General features: G+C 44.6%; 1 long non-coding RNA gene across 2 annotated transcripts in view; it reads right to left on the bottom strand.

The window, feature by feature from the left end:
* LOC109027206 (uncharacterized) overlaps nt 1-23,531 on the bottom strand; it is a 93,779-nt gene that overhangs the window by 58,588 nt on the left and 11,660 nt on the right. The window contains exon 2 of one of the 2 annotated variants that reach the window (XR_008680530.2): nt 1,193-1,294. The exons of the other annotated variant lie outside the window; for it this stretch is intronic. This is a non-coding gene — a long non-coding RNA (uncharacterized lncRNA). The remainder of the gene's footprint in view (nt 1-1,192; nt 1,295-23,531) is intronic. 2 annotated transcript variants of the gene reach the window in all.

The raw sequence follows: 23,531 nt of genomic DNA, 5'->3' as shown, positions 1-23,531 counted from the left end.
CAGCCTGGGCGACAGAGTGAGATTCTGTCTCAAAAAAAAAAGAAAGAAAGAAAAAATTGACAAGATACAGACTGCTGGGTGTAGGCATTTTTCTAGGTAGTGATATAATAAGTTTAAGCTTTTGAGGGACAAAAGAGAAGGAGACTAATCTCTTTAGTCTTCTATATAACTCATCATTCAAGTTGACCAATCATAAAAATTATCAGCAAATATATATTTTGTCAGTGTTTAACACATAGCAGGCATTTTGTAAATTGCTCTTAACTCACTGAGTGAAGCACACAAATTGATTATCCTAGAGAAATGACAGCTGAGAGGGGGCTTTGTAGTCTAGTTAGAGTGCATTTTATGGACTTCCTCTGTGACTATTCAGCTTTGACTAACAGGGTATGGTGAAGTGACTGCAGGCCAGTCCACAGGCTTCAAAAGGACAGGCAGCTTCCACCTTGGTCTCCTGGAGCCCTGTGCTGCCAGGTAAGAGATCTGACAGTCCCGCCTTAGAGGCTATGGGGAGGCCCTAAGATGACATGGGGAAGCTGAGGTATCAGCTGAGCCCAGGCTTCCTATCCCTACCAGAGTGCTGGGCCTCTGACAGAAGCCTTCTTGAACCCCCAGGCCAGCCCAGCTACTAGCAGAAAAATTTCAGGTGTCTGAGTCCATTCATGCTGCTAAAACAGAAGACCACAGACAGGTTGGCTTAACCAACAAACATTTATTTCTCACAGTTCTGGGGGCTGGGAAGTCCAAGATCCAAGCACCAGCAGATTTGGTGTCTGGTAAGGACTCGCTTCCTGGTTTGCAGATGGGTACCTTCTCATTGTATTGTCGCAGGGGCAGAAAGTAGAAAGGGAGAGCTAGCACTTGTGTCTCTCCTTATAAGGAAGTAATCCTATTCATAAGGGCTCCATCCCCATGACCTAATCACCTCCCAAATACCCCACCTCCTAACACCATCACAATGGCAGTGAGGATTTCAAAGGGATGAATTTTGAGGGGACACAAATGTTCAGTCCCCAGCACTAGGTGACCTCAGTTAATATAACATGAAATTAAAGAATCATCCAGCTGACTCTTGTTCAAATTCCTCACTTCCCAAATGACAAAACATAGTCAAATTGCATGTGCTTTCAGTCACTGACTTTTGGGGTAGTTATTCAGCAATAGGTTACCAGAAAAAAAAAACACTTGTTACCTGGAAGAGGGGTGCTTCTGAGACAAAAATGGCAGCATGTGGCTCAGGACTGGAGACCTGGTGGTGGAGGTGGAGCAAGGTCTGGAAGGCCTCAAGACATCTCTTAATGGGGAAGGAGGGACAGTGAGAAGTTGTTATTAGAGACTGGAGTAGAGATAGCCCATGTTATGTGATGGCAAACAGTTGAATGAACCCATCCCTTGACGAACATGGAAAACAGAAGGTACAGCTATGAATTCATGAATTAGGCCTAGGAGCTTCCCAGGTGGCATACAGAACTCATCTCCTGGTTGTCAATGATAAAATTCAAAACAAAGATGAACCAAGAAAGGAACTGTTAGTTTTTATAAACAGAATGTAGAAGAAATATAAAGGAGCCAGGACTTGCTAGGTTTGAAAATAAAACTTTCTCCCTCTCCCTCTCCCCACGGTCTCTCTCTCCCTCTCTTTCCACGGTCTCCCTCTGATGCCGAGCCGAAGCTGGACTGTACTGCTGCCGTCTCAGCTCACTGCAACCTCCCTGCCTGATTTTCCTGCCTCAGCCTGCCGAGTGCGCGCCACCACGCCTGACTGGTTTTCGTGTTTTTTTGGTGGAGACGGGGTTTCGCTGTGTTGGCCAGGCTGGTCTCCAGCTCCTGACCGCGAGTGATCCGCCAGCCTCGGCCTCCCGAGGTGCCGGGATTGCAGACGGAGTCTGGTTCACTCAGTGCTCAATGGTGCCCAGGCTGGAGTGCAGTGGCGTGATCTCGGCTCGCTACAACCTCCACCTCCCAGCCGCCTGCCTTGGCCTCCCAAAGTGCCGAGATTGCAGCCTCTGCCCGGCCACCACCCCGTCTGGGAAGTGAGGAGCGTCTCTGCCTGGCCGCCCATCGTCTGGGACGTGAGGAGCCCCTCTGCCTGGCTGCCCAGTCTGGAAAGTGAGAAGCGTCTCTGCCCGGCCGCCATCCCATCTAAGAAGTGAAGAGCGCCTCTTCCCGGCCGCCATCCCATCTAGGAAGTGAGGAACGTCTCTGCCCGGCCGCCCATCATCTGAGATGTGGGGAGCGCCTCTGCCCCGCCACCCCGTCTGGGATGTGAGGAGCGCCTCTGCCCTGCCGCAACCCCGTCTGGGAGGTGAGGAGCATCTCTGCCCGGCCGCCCCGTCTGAGAAGTGAGGAGACCCTCCGCCTGGCAACCGCCCCATCTGAGAAGTGAGGAGCCCCTCCGCCCGGCAACCACCCCGTCTGGGAAGTGAGGAGTGTCTCCACCCGGCAGCCACCCCATCCGGGAGGGAGGTGGGGGTCAGCCCCCGCCAGGCCAGCCGCCCCGTCCGGGAGGGAGGTAGAGGGGTCAGCCCCCCGCCCGGCCAGCCGCCCCGTCTGGGAGGTGAGGGGCGCCTCTGCCCGGCCGCCCCTACTGGGAAGTGAGGAGCCCCTCTGCCCGGCCAGCCGCCCCGTCTGGGAGGTGTACCCAGCAGCTCATTGAGAACGGGCCAAGATGACAATGGCGGTTTTGTGGAATAGAAAGAGGGGAAAGGTGGGGAAAAGATTGAGAAATCGGATGGTTGCCGTGTCTGTGTAGAAAGAAGTAGACATGGGAAACTTTTCATTTTGTTCTGTACTAAGAAAAATTCTTCTGCCTTGGGATCCTGTTGATCTGTGACCTTACCCCCAATCCTGTGCTCTCTGAAACATGTGCTGTGTCCACTCAGGGTTAAATGGATTAAGGGCGGTGCAAGATGTGCTTTGTTAAACAGATGCTTGAAGGCAGCATGCTCGTTAAGAGTCATCACCACTCCCTAATCTCAAGTACCCAAGGACACAAACACTGCGGAGGGCCGCAGGGTCCTCTGCCTAGGAAAACCAGAGACCTTTGTTCACTTGTTTATCTGCTGACCTTCCCTCCACTATTGTCCTATGACCCTGCCAAATCCCCCTCTGTGAGAAACACCCAAGAATGATCAATAAAAAAAATAATAAAAAAAAATAAAAAGAAAAAAAACAAAATAAAACTTTCTTATCCTTAGTCTCTCCCAGCAAAAGATTCTCAAAGGAAAAACTGGTTCCACGGCAAAGATCAAACCCAAGATGTTATTGAAAGATTCTTTGTTAGGTCTTCAGAAGGTCTAAGGTGGTGTCTCACGGGTCATTTCAGACAGACGAAAGTCCTGCAAGGGATGTTCAAGGCATGCCTCAAAGAGCTTCTCTATTAAAAAGATGGCTTCCATGGCTTCAGACAGCCTCCCAAAGAGCTAAAGTTAAAGAAAGTTCTGTGTGGCTCCAGGGAATTGGTGTGTACTGAGAAGGGGAGGGGCCCACACGAGCTCAGCCTCCCAGGAGACTCTTCCACAGCTGCAAGGGCATGCGTAAAGCCATCTTGAACCCTCTGGACCAGCCCACTTGCCAATGACCACAAAGTGATCCCTGTCAAACTCTATGTGAAGCAGAATAACCGTGGGCCAGTGTCTGCCCAAATTCCTGATCCACAAAATTGTGAGACATAAAAAGATGATACTTTAAGACACTAATTACAGAAGTCACTTCTCATGCATCAAATAACAATTATGACATGAAATTTCACAGCAAATGAGATGAGCACTCCAAAGGTCAAGTGGAAATTGTTATCACCTTCTTTGTGTTCATATCTGCATATGGTTCCACCAAGGTATGACCTGCTACTAACCACCTAACAACCAGATGCAAATTTCTTACCCTTTCTGCAGCAATAGACACAGTTCACTTACCGCCCCCCCACCCCTCTGCCCTTCTTGAAACTCCTCTCGGCTTCCACTGCACACTTAGCATTTTCTCAACTCCGTTTTCGAAAATGGCTACCATTTGTCCCTTTCTATTTTCACTTCTACCACCTACTTTAAGCCATTCTCTCTCCTACCTGGGCTGTTGTAGTTGCTTTGTAAGTAGTATCTCTACCTCCAGGATGTTCTAAACCTCATGTCATACTAATCTTCCCAAAGTGCAGCTCTGATCATATCCAGCCCTACCTCCTACCAAATGTAAACTATTCACCAGTCAACATACATTACTCATTATTCTCCAAATATATGCCCCAGATCTTTACACATGCCATTTCTTCTCCATAGAATAACTTCTTTTTCTCACTCAACATCCCTCTCAGCCTTTAAAAGTCAGCACTATTGCCACCACTGCACTGCTGTTTTCCTCTCGGAGGAGGTATGGACCTAACCCCCCCAGCCTAAAGTCAGTCTCCTTCCTCCCAAATTCCCATGGTGGATGGTTCACAATTGCCTAACAGTTTTACCATATTCGATCAAGTGATAAATTCATAGGTTCATCCTCTACCAGATTATATGCTCCTCAAGGTTGGGAAGTAGATCCCAGCTGTGGAAACACAAGAAGTCCACACACTGGGGAAGACACAGACCTTGCTCTCAAAATATGTTATATTCAACAAAAGACAAGACTAACACAATGAACACTTAGAGAACGAAATAAGACAGGATATAATGAATTTCTAAATTACATGGTACAGACTGTAAGTGCTTTAGGAGATTGGAGAAGTAGAGGAGCTATCGTGGAGCGCTGGAATCATCAAGTGGAACTCTGTGGATGAGGCAGAATGTGCACTTGTAATGTCAGGCTGGGAGGAGACAAGTGGAGAGGAAGGAAGCCACTTCAGACAAAGAAATCAACATGAGCTCACAGACAGGAGCGGATAAACACTATGTATTCACAGAAGAGTGAGGAGATGGGCTTCAGCTAATTAATTCTCCAGGAACTGGGAGACTCTCCAAGGCAGCCTCTTCTCCTAAGAAATCCCTATTCTTACCATAAGCTCACCTTACCTTTGGCTATAGAAATCATTAAGATATTTCCCAGACTAAAATCTGGGACGTGTAAGGGAAAAATATTTGAGTCCAGTACGGTTCAGGAGAATCAAGGAAATACGAGCACCCTGCAGTGAGGGTTTGGGGCAATTATTCCCCCCACCTGTAAGAAGCACACACAGGAGAGTAGACCACTCCCACGGCTGTATCCACTGCAGAGGGCACTGAGCCACAGGCCCTCAGCAGCCCAATCTCTGCTCAGTTTGAAGAACCACTGTCAGTTTTTCAGCCTGTCCTGCTTAACCTAGTGAGCCTTTAGTCATATATGTTTCCTAAACAAGGTTCTCTCACCTTTGTCTTAAAGACTGTGGATCTGTGGCCCCAGGGAGGTTTGAGGAAATGGCCGAAGACCCCATTGCCCAGGATACAGCAAACCCAGAAAAGGAAAGCAGCTGTCTGGCTCTGCACCCCAGGGGTTCTCCCTCTCTGTTGTACTTTCTCCCAAGAAGATGAAGTCTTGCACAGGTCACTGATATTATCTAGAGCAATAAGCTGCCCCATGGAAACTATCTCATGATGTGTACTCAGTAAGTGTTTGCAAGGAGAGCACCCTCTCCTACCTCCCTGCCAGCCCACGAGATCAGAATGTCCACCAACACTGTCGCCCTCTCAGGAGGGTGGAGGAAGAAGCAGCCGCCTTTTCTCATCTCTTGTCGGCTCTTCCTGAGGACAGTAAAGAAGATTCGCACGAGATGGGACAATACGCATCCCACAACCATGGCCTCATTCCTCTGGGAGTCGGGGAAGCGGCTCTTGGCTCTCCCAGGCTTTCTCTCGAGCTGCCTGTCCCCTCAGGCCACATCGCCCTGAAGAGCAGGCCCTGCCCATCTGCTGGGCCCATAGGCTCAGCTGGGAAGTTCAACTCAGGAGAAAGGGAGTAGGGCGCTCATTTGGGCTTCACAAACAAGCCATTGGATCCAGTTTTTCCAGCCAAGAGCAAATTTGACCCCTCTCAATTGAATTCTCTGTATCTTTTTCCACAAGTTCAGAATTCAGAAGGCTTGAGAAAACTGACTCCCTCAGAACCCTCCAACGCCACCATCCTGAAAGAAAAATCAACAGAAATGGTGCTTCATGGGAAACCTCAGGGGGCTCAGAGCACAGAAACGATCCATGCCAATGGTTACTCATGTGAAATTCCTCCACCCCCTCTCAAAAGGACTCTGAATTCACGACCCCTCCCCAAAATAAACAAAGCTCTGGGCCTGACATCAGTCAACTCATTTCACGGTGTTGTGGGGCCTCAGCCTTGTCCTCTCCATCTTTCTCCCCAGTTCTTCTCTGTGTGCAGGGAAGTGCCTCCCACAGGAACCGGGGGCGCCTATTGTTAGCAGAGCTGACCCCAGCCCTGGAGGTGGCACTGACTGCTTCATCGTGGCCTCTGGAGCAAGCCAGCAACCTACAATGCCTTTGAAGAGCCAGATGGCAGGAATATGTTTTCATAGCTACCTTCAAAAATAAGAGAACAATGAAACAGACCTAGACCATGGAGAAGCAAAAAAGGGCAGCTCCTTTATGACTGCAGCCTGTCCGGCTCCATCTGCTCCTGGGTCTGTGGCTGCACGGCACTCAGGCTGACGTCTCCATCCAGGGCTGTGGGTCCTCCTCCTTCTGCATGAACTCCAACCTTGAGTGGGATCCCACAATATCCTTCCTCTGCCAGACCCGGCTCCACCTACTGTCGTTCTCCTAACTCAAACCGTGATTCTTTCTCTGTCAACTGGATGCTTGCCCCAGCCTATAAACTTGCCCCAGTTGCTCCCATCCAGAAGGAAAAAAAGAAAAACCTCTACCTGTCTCTCTAGCATGCCACCTCCACTCTCCTCTCCCCTGGCCAGGTGCTTCAAAGAGCTGTCCATGTGCTCCATCTCTTACCCCTCTCATCAATGCTACCTACATCTGCCCACACCACTCATGGAGACCACTCTCTCCGTAACCATCTCCAAAGATGGCCTGTACTGGGCTAAAGAGTGCCTCCCAAACATTAACATCCACCCCAAGCCTGTGAATTTGAGGTTATCTGGAATTAGGGTCTTTGCAGATGTCATCAAGTTAATATGAGGTCATTAGGGCGGGCCCTAATCTAATCTGACTGGTGTTTTTATAAAAAAAGAAGAGACTGCAAAACACACAGGGAGACCACCATGGACAATGGAGGCAGTGACTGGAGTGACGCATCTACAAGCCAAGGAACACCAAGGTCTGATGTCACCAGAAGCTAGGGAGGCAAGGACAAATTCTTCCTAAGAGCTTTCAGAGGGAACAAGGCCCTGCCAACACTTTGATTGCAGACTTCTAGCCTCCATATCGATGAGAAAACAAATTATTGTTGCTCTAAGCCACCCATTTTGTGGTACTTTTTACAGCAGCCCTGGGAAGCTAACACATGACCTCTTTCCAGTTCTTCTAGCCACTTGTTTGCAGAATTTGGCACCACAACTCCATCCTTTCTGAAATTCTCTTCATCAGTGATTTCAGCAAGATAACTTCCTGTTTCTCCTCTTAATTCTCTGCTTCTTCCTTGCCTTTTTCAATGTCAGATTCCCCCACAGTTCTGTCCTTACTCCCTTTCTCCTCATTCTACTCTTCTTTCCAAGGAGAGCTCATTTGACTTCTGTCCACGATGACCCCCATATTCACACCTTGCCTCTCCACTGAGCTCCAGACCCGTGTCCCCAAACACTTAACAGAATTCCCACCACATACACCTCGTAATACCACCCAACCAGAAGTAAACTCATTATGTGCTATATTAATTTTTTTTAATTTTTATTGAAGATTGACCCTGGCTATCAGATGGAACGCCAGACCTAGTCTTTTCTATGGCTACTTCGGCTTCCTCCCAGCACAGTGGCTGGTTCTGAAAGTGAGAAACTTAACGAACACTCAGAAAAAGGTATAGAGCCTTTCACTGCCGAATCACATAAGCCCTACAGCATCTCTTCCACTCTAGTCATAAATCTGCCCAATTCAAGGGGAGGAAGAATAGATGTCACCTTTCAATTGGAGAAGTGACAAAGTTACAATGGAAGAAGAATGGACGGGATGGGAGATAGTGGGTGCTGGAAAATGCAACCTGCCATGGCTTCCTAACTAGCCTCCCTACCTTAGGGTCTCATCCCTCAACCAAAGTGACCTCTGCATCTGTGCCAAGCTCATGGCTCACCCTTGCTTAAAACAGCTGATGAATCCCATTTCCTACAAAATAGGTTTCTCAAGCTTTCCTATCACCAGGAGCCTGGTTACTTTGCTACTGGCTCTCAGCTCCAAATGCACCCTTGTAAACCCTTCTGTGACACTGGGCTGTGGCTCTGTATACCACACTTCCCAGGCCCCCTTGCCAGCTGCCTCCATTAGGTTCTGCCAAGTAACTAGAAGACACTAGAAGGAAACTCTAAATCAAGTGGGTGCAGAAAGAGGTTCCTCCCTTCTCTTTGCTTCCTGTCAGCATCACCCCTGCAGGGGCACTTTACTCCAGCAGTGACCGAAGGTTCCAGCTTCCACTTTCTTTCTATGCTCCCAGAAACAGCCTAGCTGAGTTCCTAAGAGTCCTAGAAGCAGCTGGGTCAGACCCCTTTCTTGGAAGCCTGAGTCCCGCCTCTATAAAGCCCTCTCTCCAAGTTCCAGGTTCTGAAAACCCCATCTCTCCCCTTGTTCTCCCAGCCCTCAAGGTGGCACCTGCAGCTGTCAGGGTTACCTTGGTGTTTTCTTCTGGCCCTTTCATGGCAATGCCTATGAGATCAAGCCCCCATATAAAAGTCCCTCTTTGAAACACCTAGTGTGGGTCCTCGCTCCCTAACCAGGCTCTGGCTGACAGGGCGTGTTAAGACTTTTCGTTATCTGGCTGCAATCTGCCCTTCAAAACCGACATTCCAAGATTCTCTCCATAAAGCCCTCTGCATTCTACCCACACCTACTATTTCGCCCTAATTTTTCTTCATCCTCTTAACGACTATGTATATACTGAATCGCTAATTTCATGAGGGAAGAAACTGCATCTTAAATATTTTACTATTTCTATTGAATTTAATTGATGCATAATTGTATATATTTAAAGAGTACATAGTGATGTCCTGATACATACAATCTATAGTGATCAGATCTGGGTAATCAGCATATCATCTCAAACATTTATCACTTCCTTGTGTTGAGAACATTCAATATCCTCCTTCTAGCTATTTGAAACTGTGTATTCTTAACTACAATTATCCTACAGTGGTATAAAAAGCTAGAACTCACTTCTCCTATGTAGTTTTTGTTTTCTTACATAGAAGCTGTACTTTTTAAAATTTTTTTCCTTTTTTTTTTTCGAGATGGGTCTCACTAAGTTGCCCAGGCTAGACTCAAACTCCTGGGCTCAAGCAATCTTCCTGCCTCAGCTCCCCAAGTAGCGGGGACTACAAGCACACACCACAGCCCTTAGGCCATTTTTCTCTCTCCCTTCTCTATCTCCCCACTTTCTTTACCAGTACCTTTTGCAGGAAAAGACATATAATGTTAGTTTAATGAATGCAATTATTAATTCATTCACTATATGCCTAGAGAAATGATATACTGAATGGATTTCTGACATTGACGGTAGACATGTAAGATAGACATTAAAGGATGGGTCTTACCTAAGCCTCACACACCACATCACCAAGCTGCCTCTCACTTGTCCTATAGATTAAGGAAGGCATGATTATGACCTTACGTATTACATACAGTAGTCCCGTTATCTGTGGTTTCATTTTCTGCAGTTTCAGTTACCCACAGTCAACTGTTGTCTGAAAATATTAAATGGAAAATTTCTGAAATAATTCATAAGTGTTCAATTTTACACCATGCTGAGTAGCATCATGAAACACAGTCCCAGTGACAATTAATACTGAGTGTCAACTTGATTGGACTGAAGGATGCAAAGTATTGTTTTTGGGTATGTGTGTGAGGGTATTGCCAAAGGAGATTAACATTTGAGTCAGTGGACTGGGACAGACAGACTCACCCTCAATCTGAGTGGGCACCATCTAATCAGCTGCCAGCACAGCTAGAATAAAGCAGGCAGAAGAAACCAGAAAGACTGGACTTGCTGAGTCTTCTGGCCTTCATCTTTCTCCCACGCTGGATGCTTCATGCCCTTGAACATCAGACTCCAAGTTCTTCAGCTTTTGGAGTCTTGGACTTACACCAGTGGTTTGCCAGGAGCCATTGGGCCTCTGGCCACAGACTGAAGGCTGCACTGTTGGCTTCCCTACTTTTGAGGTTTTGGACTCAGACTAGTCAACCACTGGCTTCCTTGCTCCTCAGCTTGCAGACGGCCTATCGTGGGACTTCAGCTTGTGATTGTGTAAGTCAATTCCCTTTAATAAACTCCCTTTCATATATGCATCTATCCTATTAGTTCTGTCCCTCTAGAGAACCCTAATACAGTCCCGCTCCAGCCTGCTTGCAATGTGAGTCACCCCTTTGTCCACCTTATCCAAGGTGTAGAAGCTACCTGCCCATTAACTTTCAACATCGTCCACTTCTGACATCCAACCATCAACGTCATCATTACCCAGGCTCCAGGATCCAGAGTCACCTGAAGCAGATGATCCTCCTTCTGAGGTTTCATCAGAAAGTCAAAAGCGACATCACAATGTCCACGTCATTCACTCACTTCCTCTCATCCTGTAGGCATTTTATCGTCTCATATCATCAGAAGAAACATGAGTATTTTTTGAGAGAGACCACATTCACATAATTTTTATTATAGTACGTTGTTATAATTAGGTATAATATGTGTGTACAAGAAAAAAACTGGGTGTACAGGGCTCAGTACTATGCCCAGTTTCAGGCATCTGGAGGTCTTGGAATACATCCCCTGCAGATAAGTGGGGCTCTTGTAATAACCAGGGAAGCCCCAAAGGGATAGGCATAAATCTGAGCCACAAGCACTGGAGAATGCTGGTCATGGCTCTGACATCTGATTATGTATGACACTTGCCCAACCGCAGCTCCATTTCAAGTATAAAAGGGGGAAATTGCTATGAACAGTGTAATGGGCTATTTAAATTACCGCATCATGATAGCACTGAGAACTGATCTTGTCCTTTTTGCGAAAGCACCCAGGTGTCCCACTAGATTAGTGTAATAACCCTGTAAGAATCTCTGGCCAATAGTTCTCAGACATAACGTCCAGGACAATGAGCTTAGGGGAGTTTCTCAGCCCCACAGAGCCTGAATGAGGCCCCAGGAATGCCTAAGACTTACGGAGAGTTGAAAACTAGGACGTTTTTAAACACTTTGAATTAGAAATGAGTCATCTTTCAAAACCAACTTTGCCTTTCGTTTAGGTTTCTAGTAAAAAACAAACATGCAAACAAAACCCCAAACTAATTCCAAATACCTCAGAAGTTAATTTGCTTTTCATTTCTTCTCCAAACAGATACAGAGGTTTTCTTTCCTTTAGCATATTTTAGTTTAGGCTCATTTGTTTGCTAGGAACAAACATTCCCTCTAGGTGGAACAGATAAGGAGCTGTTTATGTAAGGGGTGATGAGAGACCCCCCTCATGGAGCCCTAGAATAAGGCTGTGACAAGAAGCTGCCCTCCGGTTGGAGAATGGGGTGTGGGGTGGGATCCGAAGCAGATTCCCGGACTCCCACAGCGGAAGCAGGTGGATCTTCACGTGAGCGCTCCACCATCAGCAGCCACAGAAACTCCTGTGTCTCTTTTTTCTCTTACTAAGTAACAACAGTTTCTTTGCTTCCTTCCAGTTTAAGTTCTTAAGAGGAAATCTGATCAGACTGGCCCATAGACGCCACAGATCTGTGGTCAGCCTGGGGATACAGACCGGCTTTCCTGGGTGTTGAGTGTTTACAGATATGAGTGCTATATGTGTGTGTGTCGGGGTGTGGGACATTGGTTCACTTAAAAAGCATCACGTATATTATGAGAAAAAAGGTTTGCAACTGGAATATCCATTTTATGATTCTTGATCAACTTGCTAATATGGTATTTCACACCTGTGTGAGTCTGGGAAAGGGGTGGGCAATTCTTAGCTAGCCTGAGTGGTTTTATGCTTTCATGGGGACCTCACAGTATTCTTCAGGTTCCCATTTCTGGGTCTGATCTCCTGCACTCTGCTGACCCACGTGTATGCAGCTTGATTCGGGGCAGTATCTTCAGATCCCTCCCGAGCTCCCAGAAACGGAGCATCCCTTTCAGCTCCTTGCTGCTGGGGTCCCTCCATCCTTCTAGGTGGCACTGTTGGGCAAGACCCAGGACAGTCCCACACCAGCTCTTTCACATGGCCAGTATTTGGATCGGAAGACAATGATACATCCCTTGCTCCAAAAACTTCTGGGAGTGCAGGGCAATCCCAGGCATCTCTATGCTCTTACTAGAGCCCACTTCATCCTTCTCAGGCAGCAGTACGCTGCATCTCCCAGGTGTAAGAACACACTTCAAGAGCCCTGCAACAGCTGATGGAAATCCTCTCACTAGGCTACAGATGAAGGGTGTGGCTCCCCCAGCCACCTCCTCCCTGTGAGGGAATGAGGATTCCCAACACAGCCACATCATTTTCCACACGCACCTCTCCACAAGCGTTCACCTCTACTCCCTTTTAGACTTTCTATGTGGTTTAGAAGCCCAAGGCTCATGGAATCCATCTGCAAAGTTTCTCCTATAAATTCTGCATATAAATACTCGTCTCCCACTCACTTTGCCATCTCTCCTCTATCCTAGTGGTGATTCAGTCTAAACCTCCATTTTTAAATCCAATCACACATTAACAAGTTTTGACAAAATCTGAAGTTATTACTTTAATACCATATTATATATTTAAAAACATATTACCTATTTTATAATTTTTGATGTCTAATTTATGAACTTGACATGATGAAGCCAGAAATTAATCCACGTAATAGCAGAAATTGGTTAGCCAGCATGCATTCAGTGACTCTCATGTGCCACCTTTGTGTGCTGGGTGCCTGCAAAGACTACAGCAGACCCATGACCCAGGAAACACAAGCACACTTCAAGACCAATGGGACCACAGAGTTGACCATAGTGCTATGCCTGAAATGCCAACATGTAGGATTACAGTAAACAGCATAATGCTAATAAATTGAGTAGGGGTTTGCAGATAAAGCAATGCAGTCCTAGAGATCTGTGGTTAAATTTTTTCATAAGAAATGGACATCAGCTGGGCGCAGCAGCACACGCCTGTAATCCCAGCACTTTGGGAGGCTGAGGTGGGCAGATCATGAGGTCAGGAGATCGAGACCATCCTGGCTAACACAGTGAAACCCTGTCTCTGCTAAAAAATACAAAAAAAATTAGCCGGGCGTGGTGGCGGGCACCTGTAGTCCCAGCTACTCGGAAGGCTGAGGCAGGAGAATGGCGTGAACACGGGAGGCGGAGCTTGCAGTGAGCCGAGATCACGCCACTGCACTCCAGCCTGGGAGAGAGAGCGAGACTCGGTCTCAAAAAAATAAATAAATAAATAAATAAGAAATGGATATCACAGTTTATTGTTACAAACATATTTATCTAGAAGATGTTATTTACAGGATTGTTTGTTTACAATGGTATAACATATTAAGAGCTCATGGATAAATTATGAATGTAATACCAAATACCAATATTTAAGCTTCTCATTAAAAGTATCAAAAATCAAAAATAAAAAAACACTGCCTTTGAACTTATTTTATTCTAGTCAAATACTGTTAAGCATACAAGAGTAGCATCTGCTTTTATAATTCCAAGTGAACGTAAAGAATATGCAGAATTTAGTGATAATTTTACTGTGTTTGGTGACTCAACACATGCAGTTAGTTTAATCCTGTTGGCCCATGTTTATAAACATGCTATTCAGGAAGTAGAGATGCTAAAAGTATGCTTGTATACTTTTCTTTAAAGTTTTAATGCTATACGATGAAAAATGTAGACCAAGTTCACAATGCACAAGCCCTAAACAAAACCACGCGTCTCTGGCTGGTGCAGTATTTCCATGACACCAGGCATCAGCCTAGCTTGTGTTAATGTTGTATCTTGGGAGAATGACAAAGATGAGTCTTGATTTTTAACAACCGGCAATTGCTGAAAAAAAGGATTCAACAGTGAAAATGCTCAAAAAATTATCCTCAGAACACATGTGATAAGCATAAACCTTTCACTGCTATGACTGCTGGGGATAATCTTGCCTCTATATTTCACAAAAAGTTACCAAACTGATATACACCAGATTTCTCAACCCCGACACTACTGGTATTTCTGGTGCGACATTTTTTTTTTATTGTGGGGGCTGTCCTGTCCCCAGGATGTTTAGCAGCATCCCTGGCCTCTAATCACCAGATGCCAGTAGCACCTCCTCCCCAACTTGCAACAGCCAAAAATGTCTCTAGACATCGCCAAATGTCCCCTAGGGGCAAAACGGCCTCAGTTGAGAACCAGTGACGCCCATTAATCATCTGGGGCACGGAAGTAAAACACTCTGTAGTTTAATTCAATGCAACTACATCTGTTATTATCCACATATACGGTGACAGGCATGGAGCTTTCAGTCCAGCAGGAGAGCGTAAGTAAAAGAAGGCTTGAGACCACGTGTGCAGGAGTCATATGGCTGGGTCAGACTGTCCCCTTTGCTAGCTGCCTCTCATCTTGAAAAATTCACTTGATCTCCTTAAGTCTTGGCTTACTCAACTGGGAAATGGGAGTAAGAATAGCACCTGCTTTGTATGCTGTTGTGAGAATTAGGTGAGAGAATAAACAGGCATTCATTCCAAATAAAACGGCATTTAACAAAGTACTGGTATACAGTAAGTGTCCAATAAATGTTGGAAGATGCATGGGTGCTGTAATAGCACACAAGAGGACAACAACAGTTGCATCACCCTTCTCCAAACCCAGCTGGAAACAGTGGAAAGGGAGGATTTGCCAGCCTGCTCCCCGTTACCAAGAGAAGGGGTTCATCTGAGATATGTGTGCGTCCACACATAAACAAACATGCATATGGTTGCGTAGTTTTAAAAGATCCAATCTATAACATCCGTGTTGAATTAAGGTGTCAAGTACATTCTGATGGTTTTATCTTTAATAAATTAGATGACAAGTTAAATTTGTTTTCATTCTGCTTAGAAATCTTAATACTGAATTTTGAAGCAGACGTTACTGATGCTTTCAGAGCCTATTTTTAGCAGATTTTCTTTTCTAAAGATTATTCCATAAAGACAGGTGAAAAGAGAAAAAGTAAATTGTGATGTGAAAACTGTCGCTCCATAAAAGGCACATTATATATTCATTACATCCCAGCAGCAGAAGGATGTGAAGTGGTCCCGACTTAGTTTGGCAGAAGTCCTTCCACAAACCCCAGGACTGTGGCCTGATGTGAACACCGCTGCTGCTGGATGGTCAGGTGGACCTAACTCCAAGCCAACCTGGAGTCACGGGGTTGCCACACACAGACCTTCCACCTGGGAACTGTTGAGGGAAGACCCAACAGGACTCTGCTCTCCTGAGGGTCCCTCACCAAGAACTGCCTGGGCCTGGCCCCGTTCTCCAGCTGGGCACAGCCGTGGGCAAGGCACATGGCTTGATGAGTCGAGGAGGGCTGTCTCAGCCCCGCCAGCCTATGCAATCAGCCTGTGCCCCTACAAGGGGAGCCATGACCCACCCTGAGCTTGCTCTTCCAGGGTCTCTTGGTCCATGGCTTCGTCTTCACTTAAGAGGTGCCACTACGACCAGAAAAAAAGAACTCCGCTCCATCCTTAACCCTGGCTCTCAGCACAGGGCACTAACTTACCTATTGAGCCTCAGGAGAAGAACCTGATGCTCTGGTCATCACATCTGTAAGGAGGGCCAATATGTAAGGCCAGCCAGAATCAGTGCCATCCCCTCTTGAATTTATGAGAAGTATTCCTCCTCTGAACACCCCTGCCTTCCCCACCTCTCCCTGGCAAATCCACATGTATCTTTCAAACCTCAGCTCAAAAGTAGTCTGAACATTGAAGCCTCTCCCAGCTCCCTCCTCCACCACCAAAGTCTGAGGTCACTTGCTCCAACTAACCATGCACTACATTGTTTGTTTGTTGAGTCTATCTCCCCTACTCAACTGTGCGTGCTTCATGACACACTTAATAGGTAGAATAAATGATACGATTGATATTTTATGGAATTGAATGTAGCTTTTCATTTTAAGGGACCGATTAACACTACACTAGGTTCAACTATTATTTTTCTTCCAGTGAAATCCTTCAAGCCTTCTGAGCAATTTAATGTTTTCCCTGCAGAATCATCTAAATATGAAAATAGCCACTGTGCATCAGAACAGAGCAATCACCTATTAGTGACTAGGTGTGCCACCTTCATGGAGATGGCTTCCACATCTCCTAACAGAGGACAACCATGCTTATTTAAATGCCTGCTACGTGGCATACTATGGAGGATGATCAAAAGCAGGGCCAGATCTGCTGGGCAAGTGGGAGCTGCAGAGCTGGTGAGTGATGGGCCTGGGCTTTCACCTGTGGCCTGGCCAACCGAAGCCAGTGCTCTTCCCACCACTTGCTGATTAAACACGACTTCCTTATTGCTTTTCCCAGGTGAGACTAAAAATCCTGAGAAATCATCTCTGGCTACAGCTGAAATCTTCCCATTTGAAATTCAATATCTGGATGGACACCAGACTAACCTTGTTTACGAATTAAAAGCATCTCAATTATTTCAGCCTGCTCCATTCCGAGCTTCAGTCACGTTCTACGCTGCACTCCCTCCCCAATGCCTTTCATCTGGAGCTTCCTAAGGGCTTCCCGAATTGCTGTGAACTTTCTTTCCTATCAGCCCTGTCTGGGAACAATCATGTCCTAATCTCTAGCAATAGAGTAAAAAAAGAGTTTTAAGCTCTTCAGGCCTCAGTTTCCTCACTGGTAACATTGGGAAGTACTCTCCTGCAAAGACAGAGAAGCACACTGGGTTTTGCTCCAACTTTTGTCAGTCTTCCCACTCTGTGCCACAAATTTCAAGAATGACGATAATAAGCTCTTTCTTTCTCAAAGTGTTCATGCCTTCAGAGAGCCCAAGCCTGATTAATCACTAAAACATTGGTAGCCCTCAGAGCAGACAGGGGTATTTTTGTATACAACAGCTTGAACAGAAAATTTTAAAGTGAGCTCAAGAGTGGAGAGCGCATGTTTATAAATGCCTTTATGCCTTTATTTGACCTCTCCTCTGTTTTTAGAACATCATTAAGGAAGATCATTTCTTTCTCTAATGATTTTGAAAGAAGTCATGGGTTATCCTTAGGAAAGATGAAAATGAATTAGGCTTTGAAAATGACAAGAATTGAAGTCAAAATCAAGATATCACATCTTTGGCTATTACACTTGCACACATGTGCACACACAAATGTTCAGAGCAGGCAGGAGACTCAAAAGTATTTGATTTCTTCTACTTTTATGAGAAAACCACTGAAGTGAACTTCACCAACACCATTTTCTCCCTCAAATTCCAAACTAGTTTGTGCTTAATCCCATTCAAGCACATTCATAAGAGACTTTTATCCCTGGAAGGACCATGTGAGTCGTCCACATGTGGAAATGCACAGTTCATGTCCCATAAAAATCAGATGCTGCCTGGGGCTGAATTTTCTTCAAATAGGCACATCTGACATATGCATTTGCAGCAAGACTGTGTGGTACCCACATCTGTCTTACCCGGAAGCAGAGGCTTCACTTGATCATGTTTATTTACAGTAAAGTTCCCTGATAAAATCATCACATGCTGGAGGGAATGGCAATGAGTACACACACAGAGACCAGCACAGTCCCCCACAGTGGGCACGCCTTCCATATCCTGAGCCCAGGACACAAAACCAAGTGAGGGAACAGCAATGAGTACACACACACAGACCAGCGCAGTCCCACCCAGTGGGCACGCCTTCCATATCCTGAGCCCAGGACACAAAACCAAGCCACTCTGCCCTGGAACATGATCAAAGAAATACCATTCTCAACATCGTGCCTCGGTCTGATCGAGCTCACTGCTTTTTGATGAATTCTCTCATGCTACCACCTCTATTTCAGAAAACACAATTACTAAACTGGAGGAGGTCATGTTTGTTTCACAAAAGGAGAAAAGGACAGAACAGAGAGAGAAAATTAAAACATTACTCTGATGATATTTCAATTAATTTGGGACCTCGATATTCTGGAGAAAGGCCTCTTTGATCCAGTTATTTCCGTAAATGCACAATAACCTCTGATTACTGTGAATGGACATTTATTCATGCAAGTTTAGGTCACTAATGAATGATTGTGCCCAGGCAAAACATACACATACTCACAGTCACTCATTTCTTATGAAACCTAGGGAAATGCAGTAAATTTTAACTTGGGAGAATAAAGGTTAAGCATGGCAGTTAAAGGGGTAAAATCTGAAAGTCAATCATTAGAATAAATATCCCTAGTGAATTACCGCAATCCTAATGTTTCTAGCTCTGCTGTCACCCAGATTTAAAGCACTTATTAGCACCCAGTAAGAAAAGCAATTCCTGCCCATAAAAGCCAGAAGGTCACCTTTTTCAACTTGGCCCAAGATATTCAATCCTTCCCATCTGCAAACATGGAGCACTTGGCATGAGCCAGCATTACTCTTGGCTTTGATGGCAGATGCAAGAGATGGACAGGCCACCACCCTCAAGCTGTTCCCAGTCCACTGTGGGGAAGGGATAGAATTACCTACAATGGAAAGAAGAGTTTTCTAAGTTTTCTGAACCCACCAGACAGAATGGAGGGAGGGAAGATCTTCATGAGAGGCACGAGGGATGCTGGAGAGCCCCTAAAGGGAACAGTGTGCTCCCGGGTGAGGGCTATGACAGCTCCAGGCAAACTCTGGAGTACTAGGTGGGTGTCAAAGTGTGTCCTGGTCAGGGTCCAAGCAAGGCAGCAGAGCCAGTACAAGACACACATGGAAGGATCGAGGACCAGGAACCATCCATGGGACTGTGGGGGCTGAGTACACTGAAATCCACAGGACAGGAGGTCAGGACACGAAGACCATGGGGAGGACAGGGCTGCTGGATCGGCAGGTGGAATGTCCTCTCTCTGGGAAAGCCTCAGCCCTGCTTTCAAGGGCCCACTAAGTCAGGCTCACCCAGATTACCCAGGATAACCTCTGTAACGTCAACTGAGTATGGACTTCAATTACACCTGCAAAATCCCTTCAGGGCAACACCTAGACTAGTGGCCGACTGCGTCGTTAGACCGTAGCCTCGCCAAGTAAACACATCAAAAGCTGCCACGGGAGGTTATTGTTGTTACTGGAGTCAGCTAATTGAGCCGCCAGGCTGCCTAGGTCTGAACTCTGGGACTGTCACTACTAGTTCTATGTTCTTGAGCAAGTTACTCAACTATTCAGTGCCTCAATTTCCCCATCTATAAAATGATGATGACAAACAGTACCTACTTTATAGCTGTTTTGTAAGGATTAAATTTGCTGACAAATCTGAAATGCTTAGAATACTGAAATGTAAGAAGAATTCAGTAAGTGTTACCTGTTTTGCTGTTATTATGACTATGATTACTTAAGGCATGTATGAGTAACAGTGTGTGTAGCTAATACATCAAAAATTACTTTAGCAAGCTGGTGGCAGAGCCAGGACTGGAAATGAGGGTCCCAGAATCAAATCCTTTGGTAGCTGTTTATTCAGCATCTGTTATGCTTGCAAGTGTAGAAATTTAATGAAGTGTAAATAGAAGTCTTATCCTTGTGAAGTCACATTATAGCTGATAATATGAGACAGATTGTACCCAACAATGCATTCCACACGCCAAATGAAGGGTAGGGAAAATGGTGCTGTAAGAGTCCATGTGGGGAGAAGGACTTGCCTTTGTCTGGGCAGACGCCTTGCGAAGGGGTGCAGTCTCTTCTTGGGCGGGAGAGGTGAGAAAAGAACTGAGGGGAGGGGTAGTAGGCAAGGGCCACAGAGGCAAAAAGGCACAGAAGCCAGAAAGGTAATGAGGGCACTGGGCCAACAAGAAAACCCCCAAAATGTGAAGTGTTCATTTCTAAGGACTAGTTGGTATTGCTTCACTTAGGAAAGAATTCATTTACCAGCTTGAGCCTTTGTCTTTGTACAGAAATCCCAAAGCACAGTCCCACAAGCTTAACAGCAAGCCAGAGATTAAAAATGCCTCTGTTCATGATTTTTTTCTTCATGGAGTTGGGTTTCCCCTGGTTTTTCTCCAGTGGTAGGCTTTAATTGAAGCAATAGATACAGCAGCTGATACCTCATATTAAAATAGTTTCACCAGCCTGGCACAGCCGAAGGATTTTATTTTACAAAATCTATAACCAGAAAACATTGGCTTTGCCTTTTGTACTAGAGATGTGATGGAATTAAAGGATTCAAGATTGCAAAGCCTTCGTGAATAATTTAGAATCATCTAGTCCCAGCAAATATTCCCTTCACTTTCTATGTGCCAATATTGGACTCTAACATCTGAGGAGGGTTTAATGCTGCTGAGTACTCTCTAATTCAGAATCATCTTCAAACATCCACATACACACACGTGCACACACACACGCACACATACACACGCACGCACATGCGCACACACTCCTTTCAACTGTTCTATGTGACTTTATGTCTGAAATCTCAGAATTCTCAGTATGATGTCTAAAATATCACAATTCTCAGCTTTGTGATTTATATAATTTATTTTAACAAACACTTACTTGACACTTACTAACCATATCCCAAACAGTGGCTCATGTTGGTCCTCATAAGAAATCTATTAGGTAAGAACAATAATCATGCTCTTTTTGTAGATGAGGTAATCAAAACACGAAGAGGTTAAGTCACGTATCTAAGCCACACATCTAGTAAGTGACAGAACTGGGATTCAGATGCAGGCTCTCGGATCCCTGAGTTTATACATTTAACCGTTAATCTGCCCCTCAGACTGGACACCAAAAGACCGATATCGATATCCAAGGACTGCTATATCCTTTCTGCTACATACTCAGGAAGGGTCAAGACACTGAGTGGGTCTCTACCCAACTTGGAGAATCCATTCTCAGCCTGAATCCCAACAAGCAGTTATTGTGTCCATTAACCTTTGAACAAGAGAAAACATTTTCCATTACCACAGCATGTCAATGACTGGATACAGAGACTCGGCAGAAACTGCCAAGGCATCCAATTTGATCTATAAGCCAATGCAGGGCAAAATGGCATTTCCAGAGGAAAAGAAACTGGTAGGGCAATTTATAGCCCATACTGGAGCAGAAGCCTCAAGAACACCTTGGGGAAGCATTTTATACTCTGCATAAATATTAAATATTTATCACTGTAGACTGAATTTTCCCTAAAAGGTCATAAAGGTCCTCATACACCAAAGTGACCCTCCAAGCGCAGGTGTGCACAGATCACAGAGAAAAGGATCATCTAAATCCGGACCACACAACAAAAAAGAGGCATCCAGACCAGCATGGTATGTACTCTTGCCCTGCCTAAGAGCTTCAATCATATAAAGGACTTGGGAGTCTATACCAGACTTATGCTACAGATAATTTGCCATACAGGAGGCTTAATTATCATTAAGTTAGTACAGAAAGAAAAGCTGCCTCAAGTGAATCCACTTAAAATAGAAACCAATATATCACAGTTGAATGATCAAACTGTTCAACTGAGGTTTTATCTTGAACTCAAAGATAAAAACAAAGAAATCAAAACAAATTTGTTTTGTTTCTATTTAACATCTTTTTAGGTTCTTATTAAACAAACAATGCATCAAGTATGGATGGTGGCAGTGTTTGAGCATGACAGCTTACATTTATACCCAACTTCCTCAGCCCAATCAAAAAGAGGGTCAGTTTTGCAAAAATATCACAGCACATTTCATCAATGCTTCCAAGCATCCCTCTTGATCTGTTGAAACTTATCACATCACTGTCCTTATCAATTTTCTACTCTTCACATGTTACCCAGTATAGCCTTCCCAGGAACTCACTTTTCAAGGGCTTTGCACAAGATTTGAACAGTTCTCCAACATCACTTTCAGTAATTTCATAAATCCTGCTTCTATTGTAAGGCTCAAAATTTCACTTTGCAAATGTTTTGCAGGCATTTGCATGGCAATGTCTGATGTAATAAAGACTATGATAAAGAAGGAAGGAGGTTTCCATGAGACCAGTCATTCTTCTATTGATTGGTGTCTATTTTTTGTTATGATGACTTTTATTTTCTCCAGGCAGACTTACACCTGAAGATACCACAGAAATAACAACAGAACAACAACCTCTTCTTGTGACTCCTTTTAAGTGACTGAAGCCTTGGAATTCTCCAGCTTGAGTTAAATTCCTACGTGTATCCTTTTTATTTTCATCATGAAGTCCTGCATTATAGATGCTCTAGGGAAGTTACAGCCTAATTACCTGCATCAGATGAACCTAACCTCCAGTAAGACTCTGGTACTTTCCATTTTCATTAAGATAAACAATGACATATGCTTAAAAGCTTCCAAATACAAATCTATTAAAACTAATATATAAAATATTCATTTTTAAATATTTTTATAACTAGCCTGGCAAAAATTTAAAGAACATTCTCACATACCAAAAACAATGACAAATCCTGAATAGAAAGAGGTAAGCAAGGGCTAAGGCTGAAAGATGTGGCGATCTGCTAATGTCTGAGGGCTGAGTGGGGAAAACAGAAGAGCAAGTATATGTAAGCCACTAAATCAGATCAGAGACCACCACACAATGAACACCAGGACCCTCGGTAAACAACACCCACAAGAAGAAGGCAGCATGAAAAGACTGCTTCAGCACGGGCTCTGAATGGAGGGAGGAAAATTCCCTGAGAACGTCTAACCACATTCTGGTACTCACTGTGTTTGGGGCCAGAATTAACCCTACTTATGTTGCTCTGTGATCCATGGTATTTCTCTCGATAGACACAGGACAAAAACCTTAAACCCAGACCTCAAAGAATTCCTACACACTAATTTCCAAGTAATATGTTTCACAATTCAAAGTCGAGCAATGCATATAAGGATAAAAGCTACTATAAACAAGCAAACCCACAAAGAAGTAGAATTGAGAATTATCAAAATATATATATAAAATACACATATCTAGTATGTTTGAAGAAATTAAAGAAGATACCAAACTCATGATGCAAAATTAATAATCACGAAAAAACCATATCTTCTAAAATTGGAAAAGGTGGAAAATAAAATAAACACACAAAATAAATTTAATATAATAAAGTTAGGAATGCAAAGGTTGGGTGAAAACAGAAAATTAGACATCTCTGAAGAGAGAATTAGTGAAGTGAAAAATAAATTTGAATGAATATTCCAGAATGTATCACAGAGATGTAAAGAGGAAAAAGAAAATATTAACAAGGAATTGAGAAACACAGTAATACAGTGAGATGGCCTACCATATATCTAATTGAAGTTTCTAAAGGAGATAATACAATGAGACAGAATATTTGAAGAGATAATGGTTGAGAATTTTTCCAAA

The sequence above is a fragment of the Gorilla gorilla genome, chromosome 5 (assembly GCF_029281585.2).
Source record: "Gorilla gorilla gorilla isolate KB3781 chromosome 5, NHGRI_mGorGor1-v2.1_pri, whole genome shotgun sequence".
Lineage (NCBI taxonomy): Eukaryota > Metazoa > Chordata > Mammalia > Primates > Hominidae > Gorilla > Gorilla gorilla.
The sequence above is the reverse complement of the archived record's forward strand: the minus strand, read 5'-3'. Positions and strand labels throughout refer to the sequence as shown.